At 49.2% G+C, this 13,087-nt stretch overlaps 1 protein-coding gene across 1 annotated transcript in view; it reads right to left on the bottom strand.

Moving 5' to 3' along the window:
• PIP5K1B (phosphatidylinositol-4-phosphate 5-kinase type 1 beta) overlaps positions 1-10,330 on the bottom strand; it is a 293,079-nt gene extending 282,749 nt beyond the window's left edge. Inside the window, exon 1 of the mRNA XM_086684735.1 lies at positions 9,834-10,330. The gene's annotated coding sequence lies outside the window, so the exon portion shown is untranslated. The remainder of the gene's footprint in view (positions 1-9,833) is intronic.
• Positions 10,331-13,087: the final 2,757 nt, after the last annotated feature.

Genomic DNA, 13,087 nt, shown 5'->3' with positions numbered 1-13,087 from the left:
AGATGTGACAGATTAAGAGACTTCAAGGAGCAAGCAAACTCTTAGCCATCAGGAAATTCACTCCAAAAGCAAAACAGCCTAAGAGTTCTGAGTAGCCCAGGGTCCTCTGGCTTAAGCTCCTTTCCTTTTGTGATTGGAGAGGCAATTAAAATGGACAGTCTCAAAAGTCTCCGTGAATTTCAGGCAGGAAAAAAATAAAAAACACTGTCAAATGGTTCTTAACATATTTTTAAAGCTGGGTTCGTTTTTTCTTACAGTATTCAGGGTCTTGCTAAAATAAGTCAGTGCGAACTTTGGGATGAGGCTCATACGAAAAAATTGAGACAATACCCCCGTATAAAGGCGGTGTTTCATCACTGCAATTTACCGATCCCGTGTAACAGGACAGGCTCTTAAGTTAAAGCGGGAAGGAACATCTCCGAAAATACCAGAACACATCTCGTGTAGTACACTTTTCTCACATGAGACGTTTCTTTTGACTGTATTTGTTGGTTGTAGGTCTCTGGATGCGGGGTTTCAACACAGAATGATTTCTTAAAGGGCAATGACGTGGCCATAAAGGCTTGTACGATGGCCTCGATATTTGGGTTCCCTGTAATTCATATACTGAAATCCTAACCCAGTGTGATGGTACTAAGAGGTGGGGCCTTCGGGAAAGGATTAGTTATTGAGATTGGGGCCCTTATGAACGGGATTAGTGTCCTGAGGAAGAGAAATCCCAGAGAGCCCCCTCATCCTCTCTCCACCAAGTCAGGGTCCAAGAAGTCAGAAGTCTGCAACCAGAAAAGGGACCTCACCCAACCCGGACCGGGCTGGTGCCCTGATCTGCGACTACAGCCTCCAGGACTGTGGGAAATAACCCGCTGTTGTTTCTAAGCCGCACCGTCTGTGGTACTTTGTGACAGCAGCCTGAACTAAGACAGATTAATACCGGTCTTTTACTCACGGTTCAACTGTGACTGAGCAACTGAAAAGCCACGGGCAGAGATCAGTGTGGAAGAGCAAGTCCTGAGAGGCTATGCAGGAGTTCACCAGCCCACCTACCCGGAGAGCCACAGAGGCCAGGATGTGTCTGCTTCCCTGAGGACAAGGACGCACGTGGACGACAAGAATGCGGCCGGCACAGTCTAGGCCACCTCGACTGGCCTGGCTGCAGCCGGGTGATGGACGAGGGGAGGGCCAGAGAGGACTCAGGGGCCCGGGAGGCTCTGGCTAGAGTCCAGCGGAGGGATGAGAAGCTAGGTTAGGACGGAATCAGCAGGAACAATGAGAAACAGACGGGCGGGGGAGATGTTCACAGGAAGCAAAAGCAACAGAAACGGGACGGGTTGGATGCCCTGGGGTCAAGGACGGCTCCTGAATGTCGGCCTCGTGTGACCTGGTGGACGGCAGGGCCCATCACAGAGCTAAGGAACCGCGCAAGAGGACCAGGGATGGAGAGAGACCAGCCTCCTGGCCTCAGACGAGTCAAATCTGAGGTGCCTTTGAGATACCCAGGCACGAAGTCCGTGATGTTAATTACGTAATCTAGAGCTCCTAGAGAGGCTCAGCTGGGAGAAACAACTTCTAGATTCACTTGTGTCTTCCTTATTTAAGCTCTCCCCCCAAAACTTCATTCCGTGGCGCAACAGCGAGAAGCGGAGAAAAGCATGTGGGCTTTCAAGTCAGAAAAGCCGTGGGGCGCCTGGGTGGCTCAGTCGGCTAAGCGTCCGACTTCGGCTCAGGTCATGATCTCACGGTCCGTGAATTCGAGCCCCGCGTCGGGCTCCAGGCTGACAGCTCGGAGCCTGGAGCCTGCTTCAAATTCTATGTCTCCCTCTCTCTCTGCTCCTCCCCTGCTCACGCTCGGTCTCTCTCTCCTTCAAAAATAAATAAAAACATTTAAAAAAAATTTTTTAAGTCAGAAAAGCCGTGACTGGAACCTTAGCCCCACTCTTACTGGCTCGGTGCTCATGAGCCTGTGATCATCCGAACAGCTTTCCCTGTCCTCCACTGTTAACAGGGATGCTGGGCCCGCCTTCAGGTGCACGATGCAGATCCAAGAAAGAGCACTTCACATCACAGGTGCCTGGGACACGTTAAGTTCTTGGTCGAGCTGAGCCAGACCATGTTTATACTTTTTTGCACGCCCCACAGCAGTGGCAGAGTCTGGGCCAGGTGTTCAGTCAATCTCTAGCATGTTGAACGGGCATGAAATACCCTGGAAATTGTCAGAACACCGCCCTTCTCCTCTTCTCAGACAACCATCAGTTCAAAGAATCATTCCTTTACCTGCTATCCTCCCAAAGTCACATTCAAACCTAAGTTATACATAGAGCATGGCTCATCCTTCATCACCTAGATACCCTGGTCTGTCTCCCAGTCCTGGCAGGACCCATCACTTAGCAGGGCCATGACTATCAAGAGCTTTTGGGGTGCCCGATGGCTCAGCTGCTTAAGCGCCCGACTCTGGATTTTGGCTTGGGTCATGATCTCACGGTTTATAAGATCGAGCCCGGCATCTGGGCTCTGTGCTGTTAGCGCAGAGCCTGCTTGGGAATCTCTCTCTCCCACTTTCTCTGCACCCCCCCAAGTGTGCTTTCTCTCCCTCAAAATAAATAAACTTAAAAATACTGAAACTTAAAAAATAAAAACTTAAAAAATACTTTCTATATATATATATATATAAAAAAAATCCTAGGGTGGCTCAGTTGGTTAAGCGGCCGACTTCGGCTAGGGTCATGATCTCACAGTCTGTGAGTTCGAGCCCTGCGTCGGGCTCTGTGCTGACAGCTCAGAGCCCGGAGCCTGTTTCAGATTCTGTGTCTCCCTCTCTCTGACCCTCCCCCATTCATGCTCTGTCTCTGTCTCAAAAATAAATAAACGTTAAAAAAAAAAAAATTAAAAAAAAAAAAAGAGACATCAGCTGAGCCTTGAGAAGTTTTCACCTCAAGGGTCCTAGGACTTGCCCCGTAGACGATCACAAGCTGTCTTAGATAGGCACTGCATGTACTTAGGAGTTAGGGATGTTGAGGCCCTGGTTTAACAGTTTTGGAATGTTTGGTTTCGTGCTTGAGAAGTTCTTAACAGTTTGCTGCCATTCATTTTTGAGTGAAGAGAAAGGAATAATAACTCAACTCTCGAAACAGAGACCTTGCTTCATACTCAAGCCACAATCTAGTCACCTAAGCAAGCTCGGTTTCCTCCCCTTGGAGGACTCGGCATTCCCGTAGAGCTACGACAGCTAGCGCTTAAGAGCTGTCTTGGAGCGGCACCTGTTCGATTCCAGTGCCCTCAGGGGTGGTCCAGTTCATCTGCACAGCACGGATGGGACTCATTCATTCATTCAAATACTAAGCAGGCACCTACTATGTACCAAATACTTGAGAAATCGTGTGAAACAACCAGGACTTCTGCCCTCAAGGAGTTTCTACTTTTTTTTTTTTTTTTTTAATGTTTATTTATTTTTGAGACAGAGAGAGACAGAGCATGAACAGGGGAGGGGCAGAGAGAGAGGGAGACACAGAATCTGAAACAGGCTCCAAGCTCTGAGCTATCAGCACAGAGCCCGACGCGGGGCTTGAACTCACGGACCGCGAGATGGTGACCTGAGCCGAAGTTGGACGCTTAACCGACCGAGCCACCCAGGCGCCCCAAGGAGTTTCTACTCTTAAGTTGAGCGGGAGTTTGGGCAAAGGTGGTAGAAAAGCAAGTGAAACACAGACATGTACAAGTATCCATTGTGAGAAGTGAAGAAGACAGAGGAAGAAGGTTCTCTTTAGGTCAGATGATCACAGAAGGCCAAAGTCCCAAGAAGAGGCACGCTTAAATCCATTAACTTAGAGAAGCTTGGGGCACCTGGGTGGCTCAGTCGGTTAAGCGTCCGTCTTTGGCTCAGGTCATGATCTCATAGTTAGTGAGTTTAAGCACCGCGTTGGGCTCTGTGCTGACAGATCAGAGCCTGGAACGTGTTTCAGACTCTGTTTCTCCCTCTCTCTCTGCCCCTCCCTCACTCACCCTCTTGCTCTCTCTCAAAAATAAACAAACATTAAAGAAAAAAAACCACAACAACTTAGAGAAAGTCCATTCTTATCTGTGCACCTGAACCAAACTCACTACTAACCCACTCCAGGTGCATTAAAAATATGTCAATCTGGTACTTGTAAATAATAAAAGAAAGGGCACATTTTATATCTAGGTTATAAGTAAAAAAAAAAAAAAAAAAAAATCATTCCCAGGCATGCTGGTTAAAAAGATTGGGTCTGGTGAATAAACACTGTATGCGATGAAAAATGAAGGACCCCTATCAAATGCTGAAACTACTGATGTTTTTTAAATGGTCTGAAAAAAATAAAATCATTACAATAATTACGAAAACATCCCAGAGGTGTGAAGAGCATTATTTGTCTGAATGCATACATCATTCACTACCCATTTATTAAACCCCTACTATCTGCCAGCCCCGTGCTAAGTTCCAAGAATACAAAAATAAAACCTGGTGCCCAACCTTTCCCACTGATAAATATTAGCTAAACACGCATGAAAGGCTTACTACTCCCTCAAGCAGGTCATAACATTGCTTTTCATCGCTCCAGTGTTTTCGTTTCCTACTTTATCAACAAATGTTAGGACCAAAGATCCAGATCTGGACGGAAAAGCTTAAATATCACCTCGTTCTTACCAAATAAATTTTTTTTTTACAGTCCTATCTTTCATCCCAGAACTTGAGCTCCGATTCAAGATAATTCTACTTTCTAGCCCACTCGCCTCGGTGCCTGAAAGTCCAACCCTTGCCTGCAGAACCTCTACTGAAATACACATTCGCCCATTTTTAGTGGAAGCAACCGTGTCCACTCAATGCTTTGCAGTTCATCACAATTTTGCAAGTGCCTTTTTAAAACTCTTAGAGAAAACAAGTAGGTCTCCAGAAGTTGCTCGCCCACGATGTAAACTCCCCAAAAACACACTGCACACCTGTCGTTCATTCATTCCCATAAACAACACAGAAGACTTTGGACCAGAAGGACACATACTTTGCGTAGCTCTCCATTCAAGTACAAGTTGTAACTTAAAATAATGCCAAGGCGCTGCCGGCTGAGTCAACATGTAACCACGTGCCGATTATTATCCGTATTTCAAATACACCTTACCCAGGAGTAACCTCCTGTGAGTACAATTCCTGTATGTTCCTCTATCATGATCTCCTTTATATACCTCCTGCAAAACCAGACAGAAGTAGCTACAATTGTATCTGGAATACACAAAATCAAGCCTGTTTTCTCGGGCCTCATCTTTTATACTGAAAGGAGCCTGGCTGAATAAAATACTTCATCAATGGCAGCCAATTGTTTTCTATACAGTATTTCAAAAATTTCATCACTAAACTAGGTTTAGATGTTTTTTTTTTTCAAAAAGAAAAATATTAAATAAAACCGAAGGCTAGGTTTCCTCCCTAATTTTCCTTGCATTGAGAATTGGCCATACATGAATCCACAAATGAACAGCTGAGCTACATAATGTACAGTTCTAACTGGGCAGCTTCTAAAAAAGAAAGGACTCTTTCCAACTCCGGTTAATACACTTGATACAAAGAACACATTTCTGCAACAAATACATTTAGGACTTGATGTTTTACAGTGTAGCTAATGAAGGTTCTAGCCATAGTAAAAAAAAAAAAAAAATGTATTTTTTCCCCCCAGGATATCAAACTTCGGACTCCCATTTAACTGAAGTACAAGCAAAATGAAAATGCAAATTAAACGTATACATATTTATGACTTCACTGGCTCTACAGCAATGCCACCTTTGGCTTCTGGTTTTATTTACCAGGAAGAGAAGCCTGGAAAACCACCATACATTTGTATTTCTATTCCAACTGTTCCCTTTCTTCAAGCACTGGTTGGAACAAAGTATTAATTCTGAGTCTGATGTTCTACATGAGTCAGGAGAATCAGAGTGAATAGACGAAAACAGACAAACATTTTCTAATGGTGTCTGCTTGGATGAGAAATTTACAAATCTCCATACTAAATCGTTTAAAATTATGACAGTTTACTATTACTAGTAAAGAGAAGTTTTCTGGGGCGCCTGGGTGGCTCAGTCGGTTAAGCGTCCGACTTCAGCTCAGGTCACGATCTCGCGGTCTGCGAGTTTGAGCCCCGCGTCGGGCTCTGGGCTGATAGCTCAGAGCCTGGAGCCTGTTTCAGATTCTGTGTCTCCCTCTCTCTCTGCCCCTCCCCCGTTCATGCTCTGTCTCTCTCTGTCTCAAAAATAAATAAAACCTTAAAAAAAAAAAGAGAGAGAAGTTTTCTGTTAATCTCCATGATTTTTAAAAATCAAGAATGCACCTTCACCACAGAACCCCCAGCGCAACCTTAAATGTGAACCTTCCTAAGAATTCTTGCAAAACATAGGTGGGACCCTGAGTAAGCCACTTCACCTCTCGATGCCTCAGTTGTCTTACCCGTAAAAGCGACAAGTCTCTGAACTATTTAACATTTAAATTCTTTATCACGAAGACATACACCTCAATCCCAATGGCTGGACCTGTTCACAATATCTAAGAACCATTCTAATTCTTCATCATTCTTCTGAAAATAAAAACACAACTTCTGTGTATATGGGAAGGAGGGGTGGAAAGAGGACCCTTAAAGGGAACAGAAACTAGGTTGGTTTTGTTAATTAGGTTTCCTCTGTGAAACCTCTAGCCAGTATTAGCAGCTGCTTGAAACTTACTCAAAAAAAAAAAAAAAAAAAAAAGCGGTAGGTTTCTCCATCTCAAGACTCTGACAAAAGGGCATAAGTCAATGTCTAGCAATGCGCAGCCAGCTGCCCATTACTAACTAAGGGACAGAAAGGGGAGCAAAAGAGCATGACAGAGACAACATGAGTCTATTGCCTCCGTGGAGAAAGAAAAACTCTTCTTTATATGATGTATTCAGGAAGGAGAGTAACAGGCACCTGTCTCTGCCAGCTTCAGGAGGCGCACCTCCTGTAGGTAAATTACCTTATGGGTCAGCAGATGTTGGGAATTTACGTGGCGAGACCCTTGCTTTGTTTCACAGCATGTGCTTTCCTTGTGAGTGATTTCATTCACCCCCTTCATTCAACAGCTATTTCTTGAGTGTTACTACATACAAACTCCAAAGCTAAAAATATACTAAAGGTATGAGTTGACTGGGATAGCCAAGTGAATCTTAATATGTATTCTACAGTAGATCAGCCCAGCAGGATATTTCCAAGTCAAATAGTAACACTAAACAATACGGATGCTAAGTTTAAAGTGCCCTCGCGGGGCGCCTGGGTGGCGCAGTCGGTTGAGCGTCCGACTTCAGCCAGGTCACGATCTCGCGGTCCGTGAGTTCGAGCCCCGCGTCGGGCTCTGGGCTGATGGCTCAGAGCCTGGAGCTTGTTTCCGATTCTGTGTCTCCCTCTCTCTCTGCCCCTCCCCCGTTCATGCTCTGTCTCTCTCTGTCCCAAAAATAAATAAACGTTAAAAAAAAAAAATTAAAAAAAAAAAAATAAAGTGCCTTCTCCCCCTCACTAAGTGGGACGTGGTCAGTGGGAAGGGGGAGTAAATTACAAGGGGAAGAGATAATTAGCTAAATCCCTTACTCAAGACAGGGTGAACAAACTTTCTTTCCCCTAGAGAAAATGATCAGATGGATTAAAAACACATCGATAAGCATTATAAAATGCTGAGACTAGAAAGAGAAAAATAATTCATTTTTAATTTCTTACTGTGTATGTGGGACACTTGAAGCTCAGAGGTGGTATGATGTGGCCCGGGGTCACACAGCCAAAAAGAGTGCCTGAACTAGAACTCAGGTCACCAGCAGACACGGTTAATAGTCCCCCAATGTACTGCAGTATCCGTGATGTCCCCTCATCGCCATCAGAAGTGCAATGATGGCATCATTTGCAAAGCAGTGGACGGGACATCAAGAGCTCTGTTATCTTATAACCTCCACTAGCTTAGGCAGGATACCATGGAAAAGTCCCATCCCGGTCTAAACCTCAGTTTCCTCATCTGTCAAATGTGAACAGTGATTCACAGTGAGACAGCACAGACCACAAGAAATGCAGAAGCACTCTGGCCATCATGAAAACCTTAAAGTTCAGAGCCAGCACTACGGTGATGGCGGGGGGTGGGGGGGGGGTGTATTTCAGAGAACGTGGCTGTGACTCTAATTCCAGCCTCCTGTTACCTTGGTAAGTCCCTGAATCTGTGGGCCTCAGGTTCCCACTGCGAGTATGTGCTTAATAATCTTTGCCCTGCCTCCCCCAGAAATGGTTAGAATTTAAAGAGCATTGAAAAACATTCACTTACAACAAGGCACGGATTCAAAATGCAAGGTATTATTATTAGATTTCCTCTAGTCTTAATTTGGACAAAAATGTAATGTGGTTTTACCATTCAGTTCTGAACAGTTTTCTTTCTCAACTAAGATGTCATTATTCATGAGGCTCAGATTTCACCGCTTTCTCCCCGGTATTCCTAAGTCTCCACTCCCATTACTGAGCACGGAATGCATCATTCCCCTCAGCACCGAGACTAGGTGCAAGGCTCACTCAACGAGCATGCCACTAGCATGGGCTTGGCTGAGAAAGGCTTTTTTTCCCAGGGCCTCCTTTCAGCTGGAAATGCTCTGCCCGAAGCTTCCATGAACGTTATTCTACTTCATCACATTAGAGGGGGAATGAAACCAACCCTTGGGCCTTTCTCCAACAACTGCAGAACACTTCAGCCTTTCCACGGAAAAGAGACAAGTCTGGGTGGATGCTTTTCCCCCGGAGGGGCAACCGAGGATCCCCAAACCCATGCTCAGGAGGGCTGATGGGGAGACCCGATTTTTTTTCTTTGCAGGAGACTAACACGTTCTGAGGCCCAACCTGTCTCTCAAGGGTCATTAGCTCGGGCCCCTGGGAGGCTGAAAAGGTCCTGCGAAGACCGGGTCGGTGGGTGTTTGGAGTATCCAACACTCTGCCTTTAAAAAGCATCAGAGTAACTAGCATTTCCTTGTTGAGAGCCCTGATTTTAGTACATCAGATGAAAGAATTCACCAGCTTATCCAAACAACTTCTCTGGAACAGGTTTCTACCCGACCATGCTGGGCACCAGAGACTAGGGAGCCGGGGCGGTGAGGGGGGAGGGGGGGCGGATAAGAATACAACGGGCTCATCTGCATAGATGCGAGATAAGCAGACTGGTTGTCTTCAGTTTTGGCGACTCCGGGCACCGGCCTGGCATATCGAGCCCTGGCATTCTCCCTCTCCGTTGCCCCCACATTCCCACCCCTCGCCCCAGCTGCTGAAGCGTCACGTTGACGGGGCTGGGGGAGAGAACAACGCGAAACGCCCAAGTCGGCTGCTGCATATAGGCTGCAACCGTTCCGCACCTGTGCAATCCGGCTTCGGCGCCAGAAATGACCAGAACACCGACTCGCAAGCCCCTCTTGAGATCCCAGGGGCGCCTAACAAGTTCGCCTCTGTTTATTGCCCGGGGAGGGTGGGAGATCCCACCTTCTGCTGCCAAACTCAGCCGGTTCCTCCGAAAAGGGGGGGGGGAGCTCCCCCTTACGTGAACCCAGAGAGGTCCCCGAGGGTTACTGCGGCCGGAGGGGATCCGGGCGGCGAGCTAGTGGGTGCTCGCGGGGAGCGCGCGGCCGTGGCCCCAGCGGAACGAAGGTCCCGCTCCGGTGGCCACGCACAACCTCCACCCTACCCCCAGCACTACGCCGACAAAGTGCGAACGTGGAGAGACCTCCAGGGTTGGTCAGGACGCGGAGCCCCCCCAGCCCCAGCCCTGGAGGAGGGTCTAGAGAGGAGGGGCCGGGGACGCGCAGGAAACTTACCTCACCCGGGCAGCATTCGGGCGCCTCTGCTGTCGAGACCAGTTGCGCCACAGTCTGCAAGTTGTCGGGATGTAGTTGCTTCCCCCCCGGCGCCGGGAGATCTGTGCCGGCGAGGGGCGGGAGGGGCCGGAGGGTCGGCGCGGGCGGGGGCGGGGCGCGGCGCGCGGAGCCGGCAGGTGCCGGGCCGGAGCCGCGGGGCCAAACTCGCCCGGGACGCGCCTCGGCGGGGGCGCGCGGCGGCGAGTGTGCAATGCGCGCGCGCCGCGGCGAGTGTGTGTGTCCCCGCGTTCCCCTTCCTTCCCCGCCAGTCCTCCGGCCACACGGAGCGGCGAGCGGGCAGCCGGAGCCCCCCTGCCCGGCGCGGCCTCAACGCGGCGCGCCCGGGGGCCGGGAGCCGAGGAGCGGCGGCGCCCCCAGGGCTCGGGCGCGGGCGCGGGTCCCGGCGCAGTGCGCGCCTGAGTCGGAGCGAGGCGCGGAGAGAGCAGTCGGCGCGGCGGCTGCCGCGGCTCGGGGAGGCTGCAGGCCCCGCCCGCCGGCCGCCCAGGCTCTTCCCCTTTTCTCTCCACCCCCTCGCTCCATCCCCGCACGCCCTGCAGGGAAGGCAGACCGGTTTGCAGCGGCGGCGGCGGCGGCGGCGGGAGCCTCCGCCGCAGTCGGACTGGGCGCGGGAGTCGGTGCGGAGGGACCGGGCGCTCCGTCCGGCCGCCGCGTGCCTAGGACGGAGAGCGGGGCCGGGACGGGCCCCTAGGTCTGGCGGGTTTTCCAGGGCTCGCCACGGGCTCCCCGGCCGTTCTAAAGTCTTGGAGCCCCGCTAAACAGAGCCGTGTTTCGGAGAGGTCACCCCCCACCCCCCGGCCTGCCTCAGGCCGCTGAACTCCGCAGCGCCCGGTCGCCTGCCCGCTGGACTGTGCTTGCGCGAAGCCAGCGTTTAAGCACAGGTGCCCCCTGCACCAGGAAGGGACAGCTAGGATTCCAAGGCGCCCGTGTCTCCCCTTGCAATGACAGCAGGAGTCCCCAGGAAGTAAGACCTACCCAACAGGTAGGGTAGGTTGGCGAAGGGGTCCCGGGAGAGAGAAGGCTGGAGGGACGTCGAGAGGTCGGTCAAGAGCGGATGGGCTGTGGTGGGAGAAGGCGACGCATCGTGTTGATGGCGCTGAGCGGGCGTGGGGGCACCTGCCGTCTCACCAGAGGTTGGGGGAGAGAAGAGAGGGTAGGGGACAGACGTACGGACGCTCTGGGGAAAAGGCCGTCTTGAAAACGATAGCTGAATTTACTTAATAGGAACTGAAGGGTACCCACCGGATCTTTCCCAGATGAATGGAAGCTAGTGGTATTTCTCACCCTCATCATTTCCTTCCTTTTCCTTGTTTAAAAAAAAACAAAAAACAAAAAAACACTGATGTAAAACGTGGGATACGTTCCGTTGGAGGAAAAGCACTTCATGGCCCCTATCCTCACATATCCCTGGCTTAGCGAGTCACAGACAATTTCTGATTGAAAGGATGCTTCCTAAGCTCTCAGCAAATGAACACCTCTTTTTGGTTTTGAAATCTTCTTGTACCTTCCCCCCCCCCTTCCTTGGGTAAGTTTGTAATGGTTTTAATATCAGCTCGGGAAGGAGCATAGTCATTCCTTGGTAATGCAAATATCGATTATTTCTTGGACAGTTTTTCCAGCCTACCTCCTCTAGATGTGTCTGGCCATTCCTGGGAGTTTTAGGGCATCACGTGTTGAGGATCCTGGGACTTTGTCCTGGCTTTTTTTTTTTTTTTTTTTTTTAATGTTTTTTAACGCTTATTCCTTTTTGAGAGAGAAAGGCAGAGCAGGAAAAGGGCAGAGAGAGAGAGGGAGACACAGAATCCGAAGCAGGCTCCAGGCTCTGAGCTGTCAGCACAGGGCCCGATGCGGGGCTCGAACTCGTCAACTGCGAGATCATGACCTGGGCCAAAGTCAGACACTTAACCAGCTGAGCTGCCCAGGCGCCCTGACTTTGTCGTGGTTTTATCTTAGCATCGCAGACTCTTCGAAGTTCAGAGCAGGAACACACATCTAGTTCAGCGTGATCGCTTTGCAGAAGAGAAAACTACTATCCAAAGACATTAAGTGACCCAAGAGCCAGAAAACAGGTTCCCTGACTCCCAATTTCTGAACAGGAAATAACAGAGGCACTGGATTAGCAAAGTTCAGTTTGGGGTTGATAGAGGGGGCTCTGGAGGAAGAACAGATCCAAGGACCCTTCATCTGCCTGCAGTGAATCCCTGCATAGGGGGCAGCACCACACCGCTGTAAGTAGCAGACTGGCTAGGATCTGGGAATGGTGATCCCAGTCTCCCCTTCTCTGCTCCTCTGGCCGCTCTGAAATCCAGGGAGTGGAAAACGAAGCTGTTTCCCAGAGTGGGAAAGGCAAATGTAAAGTCCGTTTTCAGTGTTTCCTGGGAATGCAGGGGAGGTGAGAACAGGTAAAACCGGACTGAAGTCACGGTGGATCAGAGGAGATCACGCACATTACATACAGATGCATGCATATACGTGTAACACAGCCCTTCTTTCCCACTACCTCCCTTCTGTTGAGCCAGCAGCCTTAGGTTTCCAGAGAGAAGTCACAAAGCAGACTGCCCACTGGCTCATTAGAAAGCTGACTCTTAGTGGGGTGCCTGGGTGGCTCAGTCGGTTAAGCAAGCATCCAGGTCATGATCGTGGGTTTGAGCCCCGCATGGGGCTCTGTGCTGACCGCTCAGAGCCTGGAACCTGCTTCAGATTCTGTGTCTCCCTCTCTCTCTGCCCCTCCCCCACTCGTGCGCGTGCTCTCTCTCTCTCTCTCTCTCAAGAATAAATAAAAACATTTTTAAAAATTAAAAAAAAAGCTCTTATTAAACAGGATTCTAAGGAACTCTGCCAAGAGTCTTAACATTATCATTACTGTGAATTAATTCATGGAACAAGGGACCGCATAGTGATTGGTCCTACATGAGACGTGCATTTCTTCCCAATTCTGTCTCTCCGTAGATATCAACAGAAATTGGGGAACGTCACCCTCTAATGGAAATAAAACAACATCAATATCAGAGCAAGAGTGACTTGGCAGAAAGCTTGGAAACATTTAAAAATTAGAAAGCGCTCATCTAATTGTTTTACCTAATTTCAAATGTGACTTTTCTAGTTGCTTCTAGGTTTTAGTCCAACGTCTTACTGCCCTTTAATACTCCCCTGTGAGAAATATGCACAGATTCCTTATGGTAGATTTGATGCCTTAA

Source organism: Puma concolor, chromosome D4, assembly GCF_028749965.1.
Source record: "Puma concolor isolate L17-30 chromosome D4, mPumCon1.1.hap2, whole genome shotgun sequence".
Taxonomy (NCBI): Eukaryota; Metazoa; Chordata; class Mammalia; order Carnivora; family Felidae; genus Puma; species Puma concolor.
This window is presented reverse-complemented; position numbering and strand designations above follow the sequence as displayed.